This window comes from Sturnira hondurensis, unplaced genomic scaffold (assembly GCF_014824575.4).
Source record: "Sturnira hondurensis isolate 20B ecotype Veracruz unplaced genomic scaffold, ASM1482457v3 Scaffold0002638, whole genome shotgun sequence".
NCBI lineage: Eukaryota > Metazoa > Chordata > Mammalia > Chiroptera > Phyllostomidae > Sturnira > Sturnira hondurensis.
Genome location: NW_028075269.1, coordinates 12,353,398 through 12,372,544, shown reverse-complemented (window position 1 = coordinate 12,372,544; position 19,147 = coordinate 12,353,398). Strand labels below are relative to the sequence as shown.

General features: G+C 48.2%; 1 protein-coding gene across 1 annotated transcript in view; it reads right to left on the bottom strand.

Annotated features, from left to right (window-relative positions):
• TRIM44 (tripartite motif containing 44) overlaps positions 1–19,147 on the bottom strand; it is a 117,003-nt gene that overhangs the window by 9,192 nt on the left and 88,664 nt on the right. The window lies entirely within an intron of this gene.

The window sequence follows — 19,147 nt, the reverse complement described above, 5'->3', positions numbered from 1 at the left end:
CCCTGGTTCGATTCCCAGTCGGGGGCCTATGCCTGGGTTGCCAGCCAGGCAACAGGCCAACCAGCCAGTAGGAGGCGAGCAACAGGCAATGGCATATTGATGTTTCTCTCCCTGTCTTTCCCCGTCCTTTCCTCTCTCTCTTAAAAAAAAAAGACACAGAGCCTGACATTGAGGGAAGCGAACTCTAGGAGCCAAACGCACCCACTCAGCATCCTTTGCTCGGCAGAGCTCTGCCCGGTGCGTTCCCTCTTCCTGACTGTTGTCCCACCAGGGAGGGAATGAAGGGAGTATGCTAGGGAGGGCTGGCCAGTGAGCTGTCATTAAAGAGCCACGTGTTCGTTGACATCTGTCCCAATGGAAACAAAAGGCCTTTTCTGAAAGCTTCTCACCAGAGTCTAGGCACAGTTGGGATTGGCGTCATATTCTCCCCCTTGGCATGACATCCAAAGCCAGCTCTTATTGTTCTCTTGTCAATTTTCCTTCAAAACCGGGAGGTCGGGCGTGGTGACTGTGCCCTTTCCTCAGCAGGCATTCATTTTTCAGCGTTCTTCACTTGAAATGCATAGTTTACTGGGTTCATGAACCCACTGAAATTGTGTACAAAATTGTGTGTGTATATTCCTTTGTCTGAGAGAGGCCATAATTTTCATCATGTTCACAAAGAGGTCAACAACCTCTCCCTCAAATGAGTGTAATAAAATTATAAATAAGTTCTTTTTGAGTTGCCAGGTTTTTTACTATAGGACTTGCAGAGCTGGCTTGGGGGAAAGGTCAGAAGCCATGATGGATACAATCTTTTCTCATTACCCTAAAAGGGATCTGTTCTTGGGTCTGAAAGCGATAGTTCATCTCATAGTTTAAAAGCATGCGGCCCTGAAAGTGGCATTTCCCCGACTCTTTCATCCGCTGAGTGTTACTGACAGGCTGCTGTGTGTCAGGAAGCACGCTAGGCGCAGCACTGAGCAAGACAGGCCACAGCTGCCTGCCTGGACTCACCTGCTAGGTGATGGAGAGAGAGAGATCGACGGAGACAGACATAATAGGGACAAAGGGGGGGGGTGGATTTTTTCCAGGACAGCAACTTCAAAAAAGCACGTTTATTTTCATAATTAATCAATGACGTGTTTTTCACAATAAGGAAAAAGGAAAAAGAAAAAGGATCTGAACTGAATCTGCAACACAGAGCTTTGCTCGCGCTGTGTGTGGTTTCTCCTGGAGGGTTAACGCTACGATTAGTGCGGCAGCCTCTCCTGCAGTCTCCGCCTCCACTTTGTGCGGAAGCTGGTCTCGGGCCACGAGATTTTATCCTAAGTGGTCTGTAAGGTCTTCACCTTCTCCAAGGGAAGTAACCTGGCTTCCACCACGGCCATTTCTCCTCCTCCTCTGAAGCATCCCCCCGGCACGCTTGGCTTTCCAACAGGACGGTGTGCGGAGGTCACGGGAATTCTTTCTAAGGTCTGTTTTGTTGTTGCTCTGAGAGTGAATAAGGCGGTTAGAGAGACAGCCCTTCTGTAGTGGGCGTTTGCCATCAAGACAGGCGGCATCACACAATCGCGTTCCAGTCACCAGACTGACCCGGGTTTACGTCCCTGCCGTGGCTGCACTGAGCTGCGGGACCAGGGGTGAGTAACTCAACCTCTCTGAGTCTCCTTTTCCTTACAGTAATGTTATCTACCTTGCAGAGTTACTGTGAAAGTTTTCGGTGCTTTACGCAATATAAATGATTTAAAATGTTGGCTCCCTTCTCTGACACACCTGCCTCCTCCTAACTTTCCTCCATGTTCCTAGTTTTGGCATCCGAAACGTTGCACCCTAGGGCAAGCACGTTCCTATCCCCAAATGCTCGTCAAGTATCTGGAGAGCAACAGTGCCTTCTTTGCTTGCTTAGAGAGGTTTTTTTGTTTGTTGTTTGTTTGTTTTGACAACTCCAGACATAATGAAATACTGATATTGAATAGAAAGAAAGGCTGAGTTCTGTTTCTGACCCTTCAATTTGACAGGTCTCTAGAAAAGTCACCCCTGCAAAACACTGGTGAGACCAAATCAGGAGTGAGGCCTGGGCTGGCTGGTCTCAGTCGCAGAGCAATCTAGTCTGAGAGTGCTGTTGGACCTGAAAGCAGTGGTTTTGCAACGGGGGCGACGCATACCCTTGTGGTACGTGACTTTCCAGGGGGTATTCGGGCTTGGGTAAACTTTTTTAAGTAGATGAAGAAACATTTTTCCACTAAAAAAAGATTTTACTTACTTATTTTAGAGAGAGGAGAGGAGAGAGAGGAGGATGGAGGAAAAAGTCAATGTGTGTGAGAAACATCAATCCTCTGCCTCTCATAAGGGCTTGGCCTGACTGGGAATTGAACCAGCGACCTTTCGGTTTTTGGGGTACTGCCCAATCCACTGAACCATGCCAGTCAGGGCTGGGCATGGGTGCTTTTAAGAGAATAAATGTCCAGATCCTCAATTTCCATATGTAGTCTTTCTTAAAACAAGACATTTCCGAGAATGTGTCTGGGACACACAGGCCCTCCCCTCACACAGCCACTCCCAGTTGCATGGCCGCCACGCGCCCACTTCAGACAAGCACGCACACACCCCTTGCCCTCCTGAATCTCGGCGTGGGGCCGATGTAGAATGCTCTGCTTCTGAGAGGCACCCTACGCGAGCAGGGCAAGAAATAGCAAGGGAGGCGTCCCCTTAGCTCATGCAGGCACTGAACCCTTGGCAAGGCTGTATGTCCTTCTCTGTCTACCCACAGACTAAAAACTTGTATTTTAGAAGTGAGATGGTTGTCACGAGGTGTACAGAGCTGTTCTATGTTTATTTGAATTGAAAAATAAAGTCAGAGCTGGATCTGACAGAAAGCAAGACAAATCTGGCTGGACAGCTTGACCATGAAAGCCAATCTTTGCCAATATAATCTTTGCCAATTATAAGGTGAATTTTATCTACTAATTTAGTATGTTAAATCTTCAGTGCCAAAGTTTTGACAAAAACATGTCAAAGTCATATGCCCTAAATAAATAAATAAATACTCATACATCCTTTTCCACTATCTAAATTTGTAATATAATTTCAGGAGTTAAAAATGGGCAAAGAGGCATATCATTTTTTCTAAATTATTTTAGGGGCATAAGAACAAAAAAATTAGGTGAAGAAGCTGAGAGTGGCTACACCCCCACTGGGGGGGCGGTGAGGCATTCAGCACTTCCCTGGCTGGGGGCAGGGGTCCCGGGGACGGAATGGGACTAGGGAGCCCCAGGCAGCAGGATGCCGTGCCCCCTTGTCAGTTGGGCACACCGATGGGGACCCCTTCTTGTCCGTGGTGGTGCCTGTGAGAGGCAGGCCACAAACCCCACTTGCACTGAGCCCCCAGCCCCCTGCTGATAAAATGAGGACGATGGAGGGGTTTCGCTGCCTGACGATTTTTTTGACGGCCCACACAGATGGGCAGCTCAGACCGCTGGCTTCTGTCCCCGGAGGTGCAGGCTTATCAGAGGAAGTTGATAAATGCGGTGGAAGGCACTCTGACCTTGCAAGTGCAAAGGTTTCTCTTCCTGAGAATATGACACAACTTAATTTGGTTTGGCATCACTCATATCTGCTCAATCTGTGGCTATCTGTTAATTATTGCTGTAAAAGGGTTATTCAACTCAGGAGGGTCGAGGAATTAAGGGCTAGCAACAAGGGAGGAAGCCTAGAATCACCCGAGGTTCAGAAAGATAGATTTAGTATTCTCCAAGAATGAAGCCACACAGGTATCTCATGAGCAGCTGACGGGAAAGCCTGTGACACCATCTGAGACTGTGGCCGCCCGGTTCTGGAAGACTGTGATCAGCCCGACTCAGGATGTGGGCCACACACTCAGACCCGGACACACCGCACAAGACAGAGTGGAGCTGCCACCCAGGTTTCCCATGTCACGTGTCCCAACAGCCTGGGCTAAAAGTGACGGGGTCACTGAGCTACAGGGACTCAGAACTCAAACATTTAGGAATGAAGTGAGACCCAACTATAACACGAAGTAAAATGTCCTCACTTCATCCCGGTTACCTGAGAAACACATGCAGAACCTCACAGTCCCAATCCTGGTGCTGCCGTGCGGCCGGGACCCAGTTTCCTCATTAGGAGACTAGGACGCCTTGCGTGGTGAGTAAAATTTAGGGAATTCCAAACCGGACAAGAGCGAGGCTCCTTTCTTAGACACTTGCTGAGCTAATTGAGTAGCTCTCACCGCTACTGCCCTCTCTCTCGCTTCCTGTGCATTTTTCCTTCCCACTCCTCTCCATTTCAGGCTGAAGGCTGGCCTCGACATTCCAAGGTCTTTCACCTCGTTCTCCGGCTGCCCCCCAAACCGGGTTGATGAATGTTAACTGCTTGATCAGTACCTAGTACAGACCGCTGGATAAGCGGTGATAGGAACAAAAGCGCCACGGTCCCCCACTTCGTCACGTTCCTTTAGAAAGTCTCAGGCGATGCTAGTCTTGTCACGTCTTCTTACTCAAAGCACAGGAACGACAGAAAGAAGGGCTCCTCTCTCTGTAGATCACCTTCTACTCTGTCCTGCGGTCGTCTCTCCTTCAGTAATAACCACTGTTTACAGAGGGCTGATTTAATGCTTCATGCTCTGTGCTGAGTAATACAAGGAGGATCCCCCAAACCAGAGTTTATTTATAAAAATTGTGTATTTATTCTTGGATGTTTAAACTTCAGTCATCTCAGAAATACTTTCCATTCAATGCGGTACACCTATTGAGATGTTTTTCCCACTGCTCAAAACAGTTGTGAACTCATTGATTTTGATGCCTTTTCGTGCTTCTGCCGTTTTTTGTTTCATCTCTTCCACATTGGCAAAATACTTCCTTTGAGGACTTTCTTCATCCAGGGAAACAAAAAAAATATCGCTTGGGGAAAGATCAGGTACATGGGGGGGGATGGGGGCCACGGGGGTCATGCTGTTTTTGGTCAAAAACTAATGCAAACTCAGGGCAGTGTGGGCAGGTGCACTCATAAATCACCCATCATGAAATGGGCAAACACGCTGAAAGAGTCTTCAAAAAAATTCACTGACGCTAAATACAACCTCTCATGACAAGTCCAGCTGGTCCACTTATCCAGATGGGTTCCTAGAACACTCACCTAGCGGGGGAAGCCTGTACTATATGGGGCCCACTCTCCAGAAGACAATTCTGGTATTTTGGGGGTCCCCCTTGTATACACTATCTCGCCAAACCCTAACAGTAGATATTATCATCTCCATTGTACAGATAAGAAAGCTGAGGCTGAGAGAAGCTCCACTGCTTGGTCCAGGCACACAGCTTGTAAGTGGTACATCTAGATTATGCAGACTCTAGAAGCCTCAGAAATGAACCTGGACTTGAGTAAGGGGTGAGAGGTGTACCTATATCTTCTGACCCCCAGTTACTCACCAGGAGGTGACAGCCATTCATGTTCTATGAGGCCCAATTTCACTTTAAAAACCAGGCAATAACATCCTACCTCTGGGGGTTCTTGCAGTGAAATGGAAGGTACATGAAAGTTCTGTTGTCAGGTGGAAAAATGCCGGGTACGGTTAGGGTTACTGGAGAAGGGACTGCAGACTCTGGGTTTCTTGCTCTGCCCTCGCAGCTGCCTTTGCCTCTGCAGACCCGTGGGGATGCCTCTAAGAGAAGCTTGGGTCTCTAGTGGTCCACACTTGGACCACAACACCAAATTTGATCATCTCCATGCACCATGCAACTTGCTTGCCGATTTCATAGGTGGCTACTGTTCTTGAACTGGGTATGTGGGCCTGCATGTGTGGCGGCCTGTTCTGCGGCAGATGGGAAGGCACCAGCAGGCCTGCTCAGCAGCGCCTTCTACAGGGAGGCACTTGAACAGAAGGAGCAGGCAGCGGGCCCCTCGCCTGCCTATGCCCCGTCTGTTCTTGAGTGTCTTTCTTTAGGACTGAGTCTTCTTTTGCTACTGTTGCTGGATTGTCATGGAATTGTTTCCAGCGTTCTTTTTTCTTTCTTAAATTCAAAAAGTAAGTTTTTCCATTTTGCTGATCTGTAACAAAAAGTACTGCTTCTATAAAAAGAAAAAAATCTATGGTGTTATCCACAGGTGATAACATTAACACACTGAAATATATGTATCTGTGCCCTGCTATGCATATGTGGAAATACACATTTCACAGGTGCTTTCATAGCCTGCTTTTCCACTCCACTAGCAACCAGGAATGCCTTCCTTCCCAAGCACGGTATTTCTGTGAGACGAAGATCCATGCCTGAACTGTATGGATTCCCTTCACCTATACTGGTTGGACACAGAGCATTTCCGCCTTTTCACTCACTTCTGGGACACGCATCCGTGTGGATGAATTTTTTGGTTTACCCTTAAATGATTTCCCCCCAAAAGTTCCCAGAAGGGAAACTCCTGGGTCAAAGGTTAGAAAAACTTTATTTTTGAGAATAGGTTAAGATGTACGGAAAAATTACAAAGATGATACAGAGGGTTCTACTATCTACTTTCCTCTGTTATTAACATCTTATATTAGTACAGAATATTTGTTACAATGAATCGATATTGGTACATCAGTGTTAACTGAAGTTCTCATTTTACTCAGATTTCCTTAGTTTTTCCCTGATGTCTTTTTTCGGTTCCAGATTTCACCCAAGATACCACAGTACTTCTAGTTATCATGGGTCCTTAGGTTTCTCTTAGCTGTGACAAATTTTCAGACTTTCTTGTTTTTGATTCTGGTGACAGTTTTGAAGAATACTGATCAGTTATTTTTAGAGTGTCTCTCAACTGGGATTTGTTTTGATGTTTTGCTCATGATTAGGCCATAGTCACGGGCCATTAGAAAACTAGAGGTCAAGCAGCGTTCTCATCACACGGTATGGAGGGCACGCACTACCGACGTGACCTAGCACTGTCTGTGTTGACCTTGATGACCCAGCTCAGGTAGCGTTTGTTCAGACTCCTCCTCTGCCGAGCTCCTCTCTTCCCTCCCCACGCGTCTGTGCAAGGAAGTCACTGTGCGAAAGCCACACCTAAGGGGCGAGGAGTTACGTTCCCCCTCGTTGTTCAGGGTCAGGTATCTACATAATTATTTGAAACTCTTCTCCTTTGTTTGTGTATTTATTCAATCCTTTATTTTTTATCAGTATGGGCTCAGGATATTTAGTTTACGCTTTGGGTTATAATCCACTACCACTTTATCTTGTTGCTCAGCTTGTTGAGCTCGGCCTTTGGGAGCCCTTCTGGCCCGCGACGACGGCCCTCTGACAGTCCCCCTTCCGTGTGTGCCATTCATTCATTTTTTAGCACTTCCTGACTTTCAGGCACTACAAAATGCTCCGGGCTCATTTGGTACATTTCCTGCCCCAGTCTATAATCAGATGGTTCTCCACCCATAAAACGCCGTGATTTCTAAAGGGATTTGGCGTACTATCGTTAAGCTGCCCTCCCAGAATCATCTCGTGCTCACGTACAATCCCGACTCACATAGGTGTGAGGACGCCCAGGCCCCCACGCCCTCGCCAACCCTGGGGCAGTTTCAGCAGGTCTGGGGGGATGAGATTGTGACGGGGTGTTTCTCCTCTCTGAAATAATTTCCACGCCATTTCTCAGTGTCCTGTTGAATTTCAAGATGAAACACCACGGAGGCAGTAAGATGAAAAGAAAAGGCTTTCCGTTTTCTCTGCTTTTCCATTGGCCTTCCCCAACCTCCTTCCCCTCCCAAGCACTGGCGGTTTTCCCATAACCGTCCACCCCTGTGAGGTCTAAAGAGAACCTTCTCAAAGGCTCCATTGGGGCTCAGGCAACTCCAGGGGGTGGGGGCTCAGAAGTAGAAAATAGCTAAGGGTTTGTTTACCTTCCCTGCTTGCTTTCTGCACCTTCAGGAAATCATCGACCTAGTTTCATCTTTTATTTTGCAAGTGAATAACGGAAACCAAATCTCTTTCAAGCAGCTTCCTTCCACAGAAACCTTAAACATCAGATTTAATAAAATGCTGGGCTTCAAAGTGCCTGTTGCTGCAGCTCCTGCATCTCACAAGGTACCACAGGGAGAAGGAGAAAGGATCAATGCACACACTCTGGACCCTAATCTCTAATCTCTGTATGAATGGCAGGCTTTTGTTTTTATTTTTTTACTGTGTCCCAGATTAGTTCTCAGTGGCTTTTGAGTCCCATGATGACCTTGAACTGAGGTCTGGAAGTTGTAGAAAGTTGGAAATTGGAAGCCTACCAACTCTCAACACCTAGTGCTACTTCTCGTAGCACGGAGGGTATGAATGTGGATTTAAGAGTTAGGAACAGGAGGTTTATGCCACGGCTTCGCCATTTACTAGCTGTGGGATTCTGAGTTTGGTGTTCCTGCCTGGAAGAGCTACTGGGAAGGTTAAGTGAGGATTCACGGACAGAGGGCCCGGCATGCTGCTGGCATGCAGAAAATACGCAATACATGTTATAGTCATTTAGGGACATCCCACGAAGAAATCAAAGCTAAGAGGCTGAAAGTCATAGAGGGAGTTGACGGCACCGTGAGATGAACTGGGAGTCAGAATCTCTAGCTCCTGAATCCACCGTCAGGCCTGCAAGCCCCGTTCTCTCTGAGAACGCCAGTTAGTAACAAAAGAGCTAACACAGCTGCTATACCAGCCCTGGAGGTGCCCGGCTGCCATATGAGTGTGTTCACGCTTCCTTCTAAGCCTAGTTCCTTGGTGTTTGATAACAGCCACTTGTTAATAATGCCAGTGAAGAGCGGCCATTTATTAAGCGGCTTATACGTGCCAACCACTGTGCTCAGAACCTTGGAAGTACCGCCTCCCTCTCCCCTTGGGCGCACCGGCAGGTCCCGTGGACCCCACTGCACTGCCTGCCCACGTCCGTTCATTCCTCTTCTCCACGCCACTTGCCTTTTGACTAGTGACTTCCCACTTCTACCCTTCACTCCTGTTCCATTTGCGAACAGCATTCAGAGACATATTTTTTAGATGTACAAAGGATTATGTTACTGCCCCACTTAAAAATCCTTCACTGGCTTCCCACAACCTTAGAGTAAAGCTCACAGCCCACAAATCTCTACACGATTGTCCCCTGACTACCTTTCTGAGCTATTTCGTGCCACCTCCCAAGCACAGCGGCTTTATTTCTGCCCCTCGCATAAGCAGGGCGTGTTCTTGCCATAAGGCTTCTGCATATGCTGTTCTGTTTCAAAAGCTCTTCCCTTCACAGCTGAGAAGGACTGGCTCCGTAACATTCAGGTCTCGGCTCCAATGTCACCTTCGCAGAGGCCTTCCCTGACCAAGCAACCCAGAGTGCCCACCCCACCCCTAACTGCATTAGACTGTTGCATTGTCTTCCCAGTGCTGAGAACTATCTGCAATTCTTTTGAGATGGTAAGGGTCTTTAACTATGTTGCTGCCGACTATATCACCAGTACCTGATAATGTGCACAGTACCTGGCACCTGTGAAGCCTCCACAAATATTTTTTGAATGAATGAACAGTGAATGATCAAAACAGCCCCATAATATATTCCTGTTCTAGAAACCTCCAAGGCATCCCAGGCAAACAGTGGGCAGCCTGTGGGTCTTAGAGATACTGCTCAGTAATCTCATGAACAGCTTACTTCTACAGGTGAACCCAGGCTCCACTGTTTTTCTAACAGTCCTTGCAATCACCAGATACATATAACCACTGGGGGCACCAGGCGTGGATTAAAACAAGGTACATAAGCCATGATTCCTCACACAAATAACTATGCCTTACTGGTAAAGAATGTGTGTGTTTGATGAACAAGGAGTTCTGTATGGCTGAGGACAAAAAAGAAGCAAGTTCATGTCTAGCCCTCCCCAAGCAAGGAAAGCTGAAGAACCAATTCACCACCAAGAGGAAATGTTCTCATCTGGCTTCTTTATAAACAGCTGCACTTTTGGCAACTTCCAGCCCTGCTCACTCCAGCTGTGAACTGTGCTCAAGGCTTGGATTCCAAAACTTTAACCATCCACCCTCACCCTAAATAGTCCATGGAGGGAGAGAGGTGAGGATGGTGTGAAGACATCCAGGCCAAGATGGAAGTAAAGGGGTACCTATTCATTGCTCCCCTCCTTCTCTCAGATGAAACGTCAGCTGAGGATGGAGGTGGAAGCTGGAAGTGGGAGAGCTGAGTTCGTGACTGGGGTGGGGGGCGGCAGAGGAAAAGGCTCACGACGAAGAGTCAGAGACACGGCCTCCAGACTGCGTCCCAGCACACACGAGCAGTCGGACCCGGGGTGAGATGCCTCTAAGTTGCCACCTCTGTAAGATGAGGATAATGACACATAGACACACTCGTTAGACGTGTGTTATTATCATTATTTGGTGGGTTGCATGTTGGATGAGATAACCAAACGTCACCTGCCTCACATACTTACTAACAGGCAGTGAGCGCCGACCCAAGTTCTGCTCCCATCCCCAAGCCGGTGGCTTCTCCTTCACCTCACAGTGGCCGAGCCCGGATCACCTGCCAGCGCTGGGAACCCAGAGGGGACTCGGATAGGCTCCCTACCCTTGAGGAGCTTACAACCTGGCAAAGAATGTAGTCTCTGTGGTATGAGAGAAGTGCTAGATTCACTTACAGAGTCAGAAGAGACAACTGTTCAATGTTGATAGACAGACTGGCATTTTCTAGGAAGACTAGGGGGCCAGAAGGAAGCCAGCCAGGTGGAGGAAACAGCTTGGACAAGCTCCTGATGATGCGACGGCCTGGTGTGCCCAGGTTGCTGTGGAAAGTTCGGAATGGCTGGAGATGGTGTGAGTGGGTACCCTGGCAGAAAGAGTGTCTTGTCACAGCTCCTAACGCTCACCTCCAGGGGTTATGCTTGAAATGTCTGCTAAGAAGATGGGGGCCGCGGATGGGAAAGGACAGGAGATGAGAAGAGTGCCAGGCTCCACGTGGTGTCGCCCACGCTGCCAGCACTCCAAAATGTGAAGAAGGGCTGTGCTCAACACACCCAGACACTCCCAAGGCAGCACAAACAGATGTTTCAGGGAGGAAAGGAAAACAAACACACAATGGTAACTCGGTATAAAGCCTGCGTGGGGGGCAGGCAGGCCTCAGGCTGCTCAAACGTGATTATACCATCAGTGCGAGTCTGAGACTCACTTGTAACAGTAACACAGGTGCCACTGGATGATCCTGGTGGTCTGCAGCGAAGAGATGCTGGCTCCCCAGCACTGCCAAGGGCTCTCTCTTTGCCAAAGCCAGACTCACCTGTCCACGGGGCTAAGGCCCAGGGACAGTGAGAGGGCTCTGGTATGGGACACAGCAAACTAGAAGGTGGTTTCTGGTGCTGAGTTAATAACTCAGGCATCCCTGCCAACACGTTTTCTCTAAGATGAGTGTAACTACGGAGTGGACATTTGTGAATGGGAACCATTCGGACCAGGGTCTGGTTGCCTGCCTGTTTTATGACTCTGCCCTCTCTCTGCCCTTTCTCTGCCCTTGCAGTAAACGTTGTTATGAGTCTCCCAGGAGACAAAGAGAAGGTAAGAAAACTATCCCTATCCCTAGTATTCCAAACGTTCGTGATGCAGCCAGCAGGTCCAGACGGCAGGAATCTGCCCGCCCCCCTTGCCCCCCCGCACCCCCCACCGGGAAGAAGGCTGCTTGATGCAGACACCGGCAGGGGAGACGGACATCATGTCCATCTATATTCCGCCACTTTCACCAGGCTCTCCAAGGACTCCAGGTCAGTGCTGTCAGATGCAAAGAAGGTGACCCAAGACATGGAGGAAGATGAACACACCAAACAGGAGAGCTGAAGCGGAGAAGAGAGGAACTGAATGCGTCAGGTCTCCATCCAGTCTCAAGACTGAACAAAGCCACTGCTTTGGATCAAAGGGCTGCCCTAGGCCCTGGAAGCAGCAACAGAGATCCAACTGGACTTCATGTGAAAAGCAGCCCGGCCTTTGCCACATTCAAAAGATCTCCCCGACAGTCATTAAAATGCCCAGAGACCTTGTCAAAGTTGTCCCTTTAGTCTAAGGTCCTTCACTTCTCTGGCTGAGCTCCTACGTTAAAACTTGGCAGATATTACAGACAAGAGTAGCCTATAGGAAGGAGCACCGTAAACCACTAGAGCGCAGATGGGTTTGGGGTAAGCCAGCTGTAATTTAGAAGCTGAGGGGATGAGGGGATGACCGAGTTCACTGGGGGAAGAAAAAGGATCACCTTCAAGGGTCAGGACCAAGGTGTAAGCACAGGGTGCCGCAGGGGCAGGCAGACACCAGGAACGACACTCTCTGCCTTCCTCCTAGTTTTCCCTGAAGCCACCTCTGCTGTCACACCCAAAGGACACAATCCTGCCCCTTCAGACCTGTTTCATCCATCTGCAGAAGAACCTGTTTGTGACTTGGTCTCTACATCAATCAGATGCCGTTAAGACAGATGTATGATGTCTGGAAAGTAACTGTTCTCCGCTGGCCTGGTGACAGGGCCCAGCCAGAGCAGGCCACCCAAGCACCCCAAAGGCACCAGGAGAATGTCTCCTATATTGCTGACTAAGGCCCAGTCACCTCCTCAGGCTGCGTGGCTGAGGGACATCTGTCAGCAATCTAGTGGGCTCCCTGCTGTCAGACTCTCACCCTGGCTTTGGGACAGAGAGGAACAGGTTCTGTCCCTTCTTCCTTCCTCGACTGGATGGCTGCTGAGGCTCTCACATCGAGTCCCAACAGATTTAAATGTTATATGGAAGAATAAATACATCCGATGGCCCTTCTATTCCAGCACGAGAAGTTAGTAACAAGCGTGCAGACCTTTGGCTTTCCCCACCCCTTCACTACTTAAAACATTCCACTGAGGTCTTCACTCGGCCCAGCACTGAGGGGTAGGAGGGAGGGAATGACAACAAAAATAAACATTTCAGTTAACCACACTGGGGAAAACATGAAAGATTCTTTTAGGGGACATTTTTGAGTTAAAACAAAACAAAACATCTGCTATGAGACATGAAAGCCACTTAGGAAGATGATCATTCTATCACAGAAGTTTAAGAAAAGCCTGTGGAAATACTTGTTGCATGTTCAGCTGGAGAAAGGAAGCTTATTTTCTTCTCACACTGCTTCCCCCGTCTCTCCTAAGTCTACTTTCTCTTCCCCTTCACTTCGTTGAGATATGATTGACACGTAACACTGTGTAAGTGTACTGTGTATGATGTAAGGATGAGATGCACTTACTGTGAAGCGTTTACCACAACACAGTTCCCTGGGTCACATCCTTCACTGCCCGTAAGTACCATTTTGTGTCGTCACGACCCGAGTCTGGTTTCTGCCAGTGCTCTGAGCCCTGGCGGGACGCAGGCACTGGCCGCTGACCCTGCGCTGCTCTTGCCCACTGAAGGGCGTGGGGACACCGGGCACGGAGAGGGGTCAGATGAATTCTGTGGCCTAGCAACCAAGGCAGGAGATATCGGTCCACGAGAAATGCGAGATGACCACCCACTTGGCTCTGACTCATTTTAATTGGCCCGAGTGTTCACAGCGTGGCTGTAAAGGACGCTGGCTAGGGGTCAGAACCAGACTCTCAAGTTAGGCTGGGCAGGGAAATGTAAAAACGGTCTGGAGGAGGGGAGGAGAATGAGTCCATGAATCTGCCATAACTCCATCCTAGGGGCTTCATTTTCTCTCTTTCATTCTAACTCCTCCCTGGTAAAGCACAGTAATGGCACTGAAACCCACAGATAATCCTTAAATCTCTGTGACAGCCAGTTCTAAACTCCTCCTTCACAACTGACAGTCTTAACAGCCATTAACTAGTCATAGCAAGGACCTTTCTTGCCCCAGCCTCCAATACCGGTATCCTTCCCCTTTCTCTACCCAACTCACAGCCAGCCTTCAGGCCTACAGCTTCCACCTGTCAGACTCAGAGTCTGGGTCCCCCTGTAGGACCAAGGGGAACTCAGAGGTTACTCTGACCATGGGGGTGGGAGACAGGCAGGACACTGAGGGCCAGAGAGGCCATGTGAGAGCTAGAAGCGGCCTAGTGAAGAGAGTACGTGTGAGCAATTGCCATGGAGGCATGGCCGGAGTCAGAGCCCGCAATGTGCGGCAGCCTTCAGCAGAGAGCCACGTCCATGAACAGGGTCATTCACTAGAAAGAGAGAACTTTGGAAGGCCCAGGAAGGCTAGGAAGTGGAGCACGAGTTGAGCAGGGATGAAGAGCTCAAGGTGGAGGCTGTGAACGGTGGGGGGCACTGGACCCCTCCTCATGAAGTCCTGGCTGTGTGTGGCTTGGGGCAAAGGCCCACAGTGTCTAACAGAGTCACACGAGAATGGTTCTAAAACACTTAATGTGAAATCTATTTCCCTGGCATTGATCACCAGTCACCAAGGCATCTCCTGTGGCCCTATTAACCCCGAGTGATGCTTGGCTTTTCCTTCTCCCGCTGGCCAGCTGCTGTTGCTCCAGGGCGTGTGTTGTGACTCACCATTTAACAATCCCGATGAGCAGCATCTGTCTAAGGTTGTGAAATGAAGGTGTGCGGGATTTGCAGCCCTCTCACCCATTTCTCATACTCCAATCCCCTTCCCCTGATGAAGAAAGTAACAGGTTAAAACAAGTGGGAGGCCATCTAGGCCCCCGGGGACAGGCCAAGCAGTGATGTGTGTCTGGTTCTCAGGGATGCAGGACGCACCTAAGGGCCTTGCATTTATCCTCACAGTGGTGACAGAGGCCCTGCTGAAAGGGAGCTGCCCTCTGTTTATTATCTTCGCTTTTGTTTTGCTTTGTGTTTGCCTGGTGTTGCTTCAGAGTGTTGGAGTTTACCTGCATCATAACCCTCTACCTACTCCACTTCCAGACACACAGGACAGAGGTGAGGGAGGTGTGAAAGCAACCCCTGCAGCCTCTCCTTCGGCTGCCTGCCCACTGCGTAGGGACCATCATCAGGGACCACCATCACGCTCTCCTGGGGCAGAGCCTGACCCCCTCCTCCAGTGCCCACCGCTTTCCCAGAGGTCAGCCACGAGTTCACATCAAGCAACAAGCAGCAATTACAAGCTGAGTGCCTGCTGGGAATATCCTTCTGGTGTCAAGCAGCCACTGAAAGCACTTAAGAAAATTACAAACGGGAGGTGAGAGAATATTTTGGGGAGAGCCATACAGAGGACGGGGGGCCAGAAGAGAAGGCATCAGCCCACCTCCTATCTTGAGGGAAAAACAGGTCATAAAAAGCAAAGTTGGTTCTAAGGAACGGGCTTGCCTTGGGGAAACTGAAGAACACTTGTATCTTTTAAATGTTCTCTTGCTGGGGCCACAATACTTCAGGGTGCCTGGGAAAACTTTTGCTAACACAAACATAGTAAAAAGACATTTTAAGCAATTATGTATTTTATTATTTTTAAAAATTTTATTGAATTTAGTTGGATGACATTGGCTAATAAAATTATATAGGTTTGGGGTGTGCAATTCTTTAGTACATCTGTTTGTTAGTTTATTCTGTTCATTACATTCCACATATAAGTGAAATCATATAGTACTTGTCTTTTTCTGACTGGCTTATTTCACATAACATAGTAGTCTCTAGGTCTATCCATGCTGTCACAAAAGGTAAGGTTTCCTTCTTTTTTAACTGCCTAACAGTATTCCATTGCAAAAATGTACCACAGCTTTTTTATCCACTCATCTGCATATGGGTCTTTGGGTTGTTTCCAAATCTTGGCAATAGCAGATAAGGCTGCAGTGAACATAGGGGTGTGTATGTTCTTTCAAATTAGTGTTTCGGGTTCCTTTGGCTATATTCCCAGAAGTGGGATTGCTGGGTCAAAAGGCGGTTCCATTTTTAATTTTTTAAGGTAACTCTATACTGCTTTCCACAGTGGCTAAACCGATCTGCATTCCTACCAAGGAATTATGTGTTTAAAAAAATTATTCAGTGAGCATGTACTACAACAGGTACTTACATGTTCTCTCTCATCCCATCTGCACTGCTTGTCTGTGAGGGAGACACCAGGATTCCTCTTTCACATGTGGAAGCTCAGGTTCAGAGGGGTCAGTCACCTGAGCACACTTGGAGCCCAGGTTCGCCCAGTTGCAAAGCCTACGTCCTTCTCAGCAAAGCAAACATCGAGCTGGGCTGGGAACCCAAGTCTGCATCCTCTGACCAACCTGCGGGGGCTGTTACTGCTGGGTCATCAGGCATTCACGTGGGTGGCCTGTAGGGCCCAGTGGCTGCCCTGTCCTCCCGATGAAAGGGAGAGTGAACCTGTCTATTCTCCGTGGGCTGACAGAGTCTCTGATGGAACTTTCTTCAGTCTCACGGCTGTCAATACCTGTCGCAAGGGCAAGGACTGGGAGCCAAGTGAGTAGATCACGTAACCTCGGGAAAGTCACTTTCCTCTCTGAGTTTCAGTGACCTCACTAAACCTTGCACTACAGTAGTTGTGACACTAAATAAGATATCTCACGAAGGTCCTTAATATTGGATTTGGCACAACATAAAATAAATACTTTATAAATGATAACCATCATTGTAATTTATGTTTTATCTCAAAGACACGGTTTTGGAAAATACGTATAGGTTTGGCATCATCAACTTGTTCTCATTCCGTAGGTGCTAGTTATTATGTTGAAAGTAAGTCTTTAAGTCCTGAGTTTGTTTCCCAGCGAAGAACGAGTACACCACAAGAACGGCGGTGGAAAGCACAGATGACGTGAGTTCAGGACAGAGAGAACCGCACTCTCTCGGGCCGGTCCCTTCCCTTGCTGTTTGGTCACTTAGACTACAAGCACAGCTATGTAGAGACCAGAAACTTATACTATATATACATATGGGAGGAACCTTGAGCATTTTAAAAGTCAAAAGAGAAGTGTAGGATGAATTAATGCAAATGGCTTTGCTCCTTGTTATATAGTCCCCCGAAGGCACATTTGTTAGAGGAACTCTCTTGCAATGGGCACGTCCTCGGGAGGACAGTTTGGGCTGGTTCCCAGGCTTGCAGGCAGCTTAACTGTGCATACAGCAGTGAGCAGGAGAACCAGGCTGATACTGGGTTCTTGTCCAAGCTACTCATCGAGTCCCCAACAGGGATGCAGAGACCTAGAGGTTCTTCTCAGGTTTCAGTCTCCTGCGTTTCTGACTCAAAGCTGCTCTGGTGGTAACTGTATCATCTGCCCTCTGCCCACAGAAACCCTCCACCAGCGCCGCAACAGACGGCTTCTGCCTCCACCCTCATCTCTGCCCCCTTTTCAGAGAGGCTTTTCATGTTGAAGCAAGACCAACCCGGGCCCAGGAGAAAGAAAATGTGCCTCCAGTCCCCAGCCCTGGGGAAAGCGGTGAGCAGTGGGCAGACTGCCCGGGCATGCAGATGGCCAAAAGAGTTTGCCTCTCGCGGTTTTCTTTTAGTGGGTACAGAGGGCATTTCTGCCATTTGAATTTGCAATAATAGAGAGTACAGGACTCGGAGACTCAACTCAGAGCTGGGTTCATTTGTGTTCTAACTGATCTCCCAAATAGTGCAGTTGGCCCTAGGTAATTTCCTGTAAAAAGTAAACTTTTGGGTACAGGACAAGTGTTAATAGCTTTTTGGCAGGAAGGAAGCAAAGAACAGTAACTTCTTTAAGGTCACTGCACTGGTCTTTCTAGGTGGATTTGGAAAACCAGTTCTTTCAAGTCTGTTTTTCAGATACTGACAGAAGCGTTGGGCGAGACACTGTGTAAAAACTAAGGCTCTAGAGACCCGGAGGGGAAAACACTCCCCGTGAAACAGAAAAGGGTAGATACTGAAATCCCACAGATTAGCTTTTTGATTATAGATTTTTAAGCAACAAAAAGCCGCTGCAATTTAAGATGACTTAAGAGTTACAGAGAGAAATGGCCCTCTCTCCCAAGCCGAATCTCAGGAGGGGCTGTGCCCTTTTTGTGTTAAACAACCAAAACATCTCCAGACTCACCGATACAACTGCACACTGCACGAGTGTGTGTGCACACATTCACATACACATTCGCACACACACACAGACGTGCCCGTCCTAAATGCAGTTGGCAACTTCCATTCCTTCTGCAATTGCCTTGGAGTCACCGAGTCAGTAATCCTAAACTGTGCAGCCAACTGTCACTGAAGGTACCTCCTACATATTTAAAAGATTTAGCTGAAATAGATGTAGCATAAAAATGTAGGATTTTATAGAAATTTAGTAGGATACTGTTACATTCTATAAACCACTACATTGCCTCCTTTTAAATTTCCAGAACCCTTGAATGAAGATTCATAATATTTAGTCTTACAGGTGGTTTTCCAGGTACCTTTTAACCTCTGAAGTGCCAATCCTTGAAGAGGATATGTTTGGCATAGATATATCTAAAAATATGCCATCCCAAGAATCCTGGTTAGACAGACAGGCTGAACGTCTGTAGCATGATGGCCCACACATTGTTTCAAACATGGCAGAGACCGTTCTTGGAAAGCTGACTACCTCAGCCTCTCTACAAAGTATCTACCTCCTCCCACAGTCTGGCATTTCAGAACCTCTGACTACATCCCTCTACTCCACAGACTCTGGCCGTGAGTATCAGTTCAGATCCTTAATCCTAAACAGAGCACGTTCTGCTTCCCACTGGGCCTCCAACTATTCGCCCTCGACCTCACAGAGGCTGTGCCAGTGTGTGGGCGACAATGGCACCAAGCACATCAGCAGCCTTGCTGGCTGTGCACATGCAGACAAGACCTCTGGAGGCACCCCCAACCATCAAGGCTTTCCCTCTTTCCATTCTAATGAAATCTGACCATAATTTGTACCCATTAGCTAATGGAGCCTAAACACCCATCCACAAAGAACCTATTTGCAAAAGTTTGCCGATATGCACAGCAAATGACCTCTGATGTGCCCTTCCAGGATGGGGCCAGACTCTCACTTCAGATGAACAAGTCATTCTGACCAAAGCATCCCATTTGCTGAATAAATGCAAAAACACATGCACACACACAGGGTGTCCCCCATTTCCTCTGGAGTAATAGGAGCCTGGGCAACACTGTAAGTGCTCATTCTCCAACATAAATCAGAATGGAGCATCACAAACACAGTGACATCTGCACGGATACAAAATGGATTCACGACGGTCAGTGCTATTGCAATGAAAGGAAATACATTCCTAATGGCAGGACATTTGAAATAATGTGTCGCT